The sequence below is a fragment of the Meleagris gallopavo genome, chromosome 14 (assembly GCF_000146605.3).
Source record: "Meleagris gallopavo isolate NT-WF06-2002-E0010 breed Aviagen turkey brand Nicholas breeding stock chromosome 14, Turkey_5.1, whole genome shotgun sequence".
Classification (NCBI taxonomy): domain Eukaryota; kingdom Metazoa; phylum Chordata; class Aves; order Galliformes; family Phasianidae; genus Meleagris; species Meleagris gallopavo.
Window position 1 is genome coordinate 6,630,394 of NC_015024.2, and position 6,000 is coordinate 6,636,393.

Sequence of the window (6,000 nt, forward strand, 5' to 3'; positions counted from 1 at the left end):
ATTGGGTTTTTTCTTTTTTTGAACACTCATTTTTAAATTTGTCAGTTTTTGAAGTTCAACAAACCTGTTCAAGTTGAGAATTCAGTCAGAGGCTCTGTGGATGGTGCCCTCTCCAAATTCTTTTTTCTAAGGAGTAATAGTATTGGAAGGAAGTGGTAGCAAAGCTCCAATCACACTTTCACATTCATGGAGCAGCTTAGAACTAGGTGCATATGGAACGCTACTCACTGAAGGCAGCAATGACAAAACAGCAAGGGCAAAAGGTTTTCAGCTCAGCAAGGTACCAAGCTCAACCTGGCTTTCAGGACAAAGAAAACTCCCTGAAAGTTGGCCAAATTAAGTCCTGACCCTTCAGCTGAAAGACACATTAGAGTGAAAAAATACGGTCAGCAGTGCCATATGTTATTTCATCAGCAAGCACATCATAAAGATGTCATTTTTACACTCACACATCCTCATCTCCTCATGTGATGGCCCACAGCTGTGCCAACACAACAAATCTGCAGAACTGTATTTGATTCAATTCTCAAAGCTAGTTATTTCATATCTTGCTTCACCAATGAAATTTACCAATGCAGAGCATATAAATTTCTCAAAAGGCAATTAGACACTTTGCATGTTGCCACTGGATTGTTTTCATGCTTGAAAAAGATATTTTTAGCCTGAGTCATCTTTATATTGATGTTCATGCCAATATTTTTATTACATTGAAATCTGTTAAGGGGAAGAATGAGTTAAAGGTACACAGTGTTTTTTGTAACTGGTAACATCTTGACATTTCAAGATTTTTATTATTTAAAGACAAGTCCCTTCCTGCCCTCCCAACTCAAAGTGTCAAGCAAAGCTCATTCAAAATTACTTAGTCGCAGCAAAAATGGTGATTATTTACCAAAAAAGTTATCCTAGTCTTACTGTATCATACAAAACTGCTGTGCCCACATCTTCTTTCTATAATAACATCCTAAGACAAACCACGTTCTACTTTACTTTTTCTTATTCTTCTTCTAAAAAACCACATTCAAGTATTTGTTCTTTAGAAGTTCTAGAATAAGTAATAACCAATAAAGCTCTTCTAGTCAGAAGCAAATAAGTCAATATAGCACAATTTAAAGTCTGTCCCAGAAAACTACATAAGCCAATTAAAAAGCATTTCATACATGTAGACAATGTTTATGAAACATTTATGAAAATTGACTTTATTTTAACTGGTCATCTATCACACTGAAACCTGGAAGCATTTCAGTTTGAAGTATTTCTTTAGTCATAAAGTAGATTTTAATGCTAAATAAAAGCTCCTTCCCTCCTGACTCCATTACTAGATACACTACTGAAAGAAGAAAGCTTCTTCAAAAGCATACTTGCTGAAGAAATAAAGATAAGGAGCCTATAATGATAACTTAATGGGACCAGTGATAAGAGTGGCACACTGTTCTGAAGTAGATTCAAAACTTGGCTCCGTCTACAGAGTATCATTCCCACCTCACCAGACACTTTGTAGTACTGACAATTGCAAGGAGTCACCAAAGAACACTAACAATATTACAAAGATCTAAACGAGATTATGAACGTGTGAACTTGGGCATTACATTAAACAGAGTCCAACAGACTCAAGTGTTTACCTTCTTCTTTTAGAAAGAGGACTCATTTGTACCATCAGTTCAGCTCTCGTCTCAGATATTCTTCAACTCCCTGCATCAACTGATTACTACATATGATACTTTAGCTATCAGCATCCTTGTATTAGATTCAGTACTTATCAGTACTTCTCCAACCTGGGTTATCAGATCAGCATAAACATTAGCTGAATGTTGAATATCTCATGGCATGTCTTTCCACTACAGCTCCATACCAGTTTCATCCAATCTCTTCACTGACTTACTCTTCCATCTACTTCAACACTTCTACTCTGTCTTTTCTATACTCAATGCTAGGCAGCATCTTCAGTAATTAAGTAGAGACAATCTGTAATCATTATCATCAATATCTTTCAGTTGGATTCACTTTACATTAACAGATAAAGTCATGAGCAACTCATACCAAAGCCAAACCAGACAATAAAATTATTGGCAAATTGTTTATCTTCATTTAAACTGTTCTCAGGCATTAGGTATCTGGGCAAGTTCATTATGCCATTTTTATTAATAACAGCAATTCAAGTATTACACAAGTAATACCCAACTTCTCAAGCTGATCTCTTCTACACTGGGATCCTGCTGCTTCATGGAGCAGTCAGATTACTGTTCCAACGCTGTCCAGCTACTAGATCCAACTCCGAGCAGGGATAACACAACATCACACCGAGAGAAGCCATACCCTGGCAGGGTAACTAAGGCTTCATTACACACCTGCAGGTTTCATTCTGAATTAGTGGAAAGAGACAGCCTTACCACCCACACTCTCACAACTTTGCCATTACTCATACTACTTCAATCCACCCTCTCCCTCATGTCGGTTTCATCCAGATCTGTTCCTTGATATTGTTTGCACATCAACTTGACAACCGTGCTGTCTGTCAATAGAGAGGACAGAAATAAGATGCTCAGGGCTGCAGAGGAAGGCAACATTGTTGAAATGTTCATGAGAATGTTGCCTGAGAATACTGTGTCAAAAGAGAAGTACATGGGGTTCATTAGGAGTGCCAGTTTGAGAGACTGCAGACGCTACCACTCTCTTGCCTAAGGCAGGTTAGCCATCTGTGCAGATATAGCTTTATCTCATCCAAAAAAGATGATACATTTTAAAAAGTTACCATAACTAGTTGGAAGATTTCACGGGAGGAGAGAAAAAATATTTTACAGTTCCATTTTATACATTATACAGTGACTGAAGCAGAAAGAGTCAAACTCTGCAAAGAAAGGATCTTATTTTGAAATCATCCTAAAATATAATAATGATAGTAACTTAATCTTATCTCACTCCCATAAAAGAGCTGACATAGGCATCATTTTACATTTCAAATAGTTAAGACAAACGCACATAATTAACGTCTCTCCAAGCTTGTACTTCAGTAGAAGGTAGAAGTAGAAGCTGAAATGTCAAGTCTCCCCAGACACTCTGGTCTAATCTCCTTCTCACCAAGATTCCTCATTCACTAACTTTATTTTCCTTAATTTTAATGTTAGCCTTTGCATAGATTTATAAATCAGTAGAAATCATTCTATAGAAGTCTCATTCCATTTTTATTTTGAATACCTAAGGACATTTCACAAATGCAGTTCACAGCACAACCTCACAAGCAGTTGCATAGGGGTAACTCAGCAGGTGGCAAACAACATCCAGGATCCAGAAACTACAATTGGATTAAGCATAGCATGGAATGAGAAGCACTGTGGGATGCTGAGCTATGGCAGAAAACCCCTTGCAGTTAGAATGCCATATTTCAGGTCAAATGAAATATTTTTAGCACTGCTTAACAGCTTTCAATGTTTTTCCCCCTCCCCCTACTTGCATTGCCTCTTCTGCTATAAAAGTATCAAGAACAGACTCCTTCCTTATCTCTGACTAAACCACTAAGTTAATGTGCTTGCTGGAGAGCCACTCAGTTTCACTAGTCAGAGATCTTGTATGCTACACACTGCCAGTAGAACAGAGAAGAGATAATGAGATTTCCCTTAATAGTAGAGACTCCCTGTTTTAAAACCAATCAGAAGTTCTTTCAAAGAATTTTGAAAGCCATTTGAAATAAAGCAACTCCTTTCAGTTTCGCTGTTCAAAAAGCAAGTTTAATTAATGACAATATAAGAGACCCACAAGACAGTCCTTTGTATCCACACTGCAGTGTTATAAGTCTCACAACATCCATTACTTTTGTTTCACTAACCACTGCTCCATTGGACCAGGAGTAAGAAGCAAGAAAAAAAAAAACCAAACACTGACTATTTATTTTAATAATTAAGTCTTACGCTTGGCATCTGCCTTTTCAGGATCATGGAAATAAATCTACTCGACCTTCCAAGAGAACTATCCTGGATTGGAAAGCCTTCTAATCCAGACCAACACCACCAATACAGAGGGCAAGTTATAAATGAGAAGGACTCAGAAGAATACTTCTTGAAGAAATTTAGAGGTAAGTTAATCATTACCTAAAACTTTTACTAACTTTATTATTTAGCAAACTTGAGCAATACCCTTCAAAAATAATTCTGCACACTAATGACCATGCTCCAAATTCTCACATTATAGATTAAAAGAAAGTACAGAACTTTCAGATTGGGCTATTACTATTTTAACTGGCAGAACCATATGCACTTTTTAGTACAGACTTGAATATCCTTTTTCACTAGATACCAGTAAGAGGAAACAAGCTAAAGTTGGTGAAAAAAATACATCACTAGAATTCAGTGCTTTACAAACATATGCTCTGAACACCCTGAAGAACATGCATGCATCCAGACAGAAAGCTAGTCAAGGTTCAAATGTACAAAACAATATACTACAGATTAAGCAAAAATAAATAACATGTTAAATATGAAACAAGCTAGTCTAACTTTTGAGAAGAATTCTAAATGAAAACATTTGTTATATCACCAAAAGAGAATTTTACTGCATTTCTTTCTTGATTCATTCTTACTAAGAGATATTAGTTTTCTTATTCTGTCTAGTAATAGAAGAATACTTTCTTTTACCACTGCAACTGGCATAATGTTTAACAGCACCTCATTCACCACACTGCTGTCATTTTTGCTTTAGGATGTGACTGCAATGAATAAAAAGCACAAATTTTAACGGTGTTTATAATGCTGCTTGAAAAGTATACATAGCCTGTTTCAAAATTTTAGATTTTCATGCTGTTTTTAGGCTTACATTGTCAGAATAATTTTCTCAGATTTCTCAGTTAACTGCAAAAATATTAACAAAGTATTGTTTTCTGAGGAAAAAAGACATCAGGCTTCAAATATTAAGTGAACCCAACAGACAGCAAGTACAAGAAAGATATCCTGTCATTTGATCTATTCTGGTAGTAGCATAGCCATGAAAAACTCCTCATTCCAACCTGCATAAACAGGAAAAAAAAACAACAAAGAGAAGACAGGCCTCCTTTCCATTGGAATAATACAATTCCCTCAATTGTTCTTAGAATATTTTAAGAACTTGAAAAATCCCTCATGTAATTAGTTAAAGAATCTCAAGTTTTAGCTTAGCAAAGTTTAGTTTTATTACACAGCAATCTAAAAATCCATTATATATACAAAACATAATTTGAACAAATCCAACTGTAAAACAATGGTAAAACCACAAACATTGTCATCTAGCTTGACAGGCAGATCATTCTTACAGCCCCCGGCCAAGTCAAAACAGTGGTTATGTTCAATTTGCAAAATTTCTCTTAAAACTTGTTAGTGGCTCTGCATAGACTGCTGTACATCACCCAACATCCTCAGGACAGCTCTCACCTCACTTAAGAAGTGCCAGAGGCCTGAACACGTATACGTAAGATAATAATGGCAAAATCCAGAGCCAATGAAACTGAAGTTTAGAAAACAGTAGCATCATCATCACTTATAAATATCGTTGACATAGAGCCTGTCTCAAATGGTGGCACAATGGCACAGTGGCACAATGTTGTTTTGATCATCTTTTATTTCTGCCATGCCCTGGGGAAGCATAAAGCACGATTTGCCATTGATCCTGTTATAACCTAAATATACTGCTGTTTGGCAGAGGCAAACAGCAGTACAAACAAACGTGATTTTGCAGTTCTAAATCAGGTAGTCTGAACCAGCAAGCTAAGGAAACAATTGTCAGTTCAATAGTTCAGCAATTTTAACAGGACAACTTAGAGTCTTGCTCAAGAAGGATAGAGAAAACAGCCTAACAAATAAGATTATTGCCAGCACTCTAAGAGAGATTTTTATCTTGTTCAACCTAGCAGTCCATCCTCTGCATCATTAAAACATCTTTGAAGAACTACACATTAAATTCTTACAGTTAGACAGCAAAAGGCCCTCAGAGATGTGGATTACCTTATCCACTGACTTAGAATTAGTCAGAATATTTTTT

General features: G+C 36.3%; 1 protein-coding gene across 3 annotated transcripts in view; it reads right to left on the minus strand.

Annotated features, from left to right (window-relative positions):
- The window catches only part of DCP1A (decapping mRNA 1A), a 30,505-nt gene that overhangs the window by 19,868 nt on the left and 4,637 nt on the right, over nucleotides 1–6,000 (minus strand). The window lies entirely within an intron of this gene.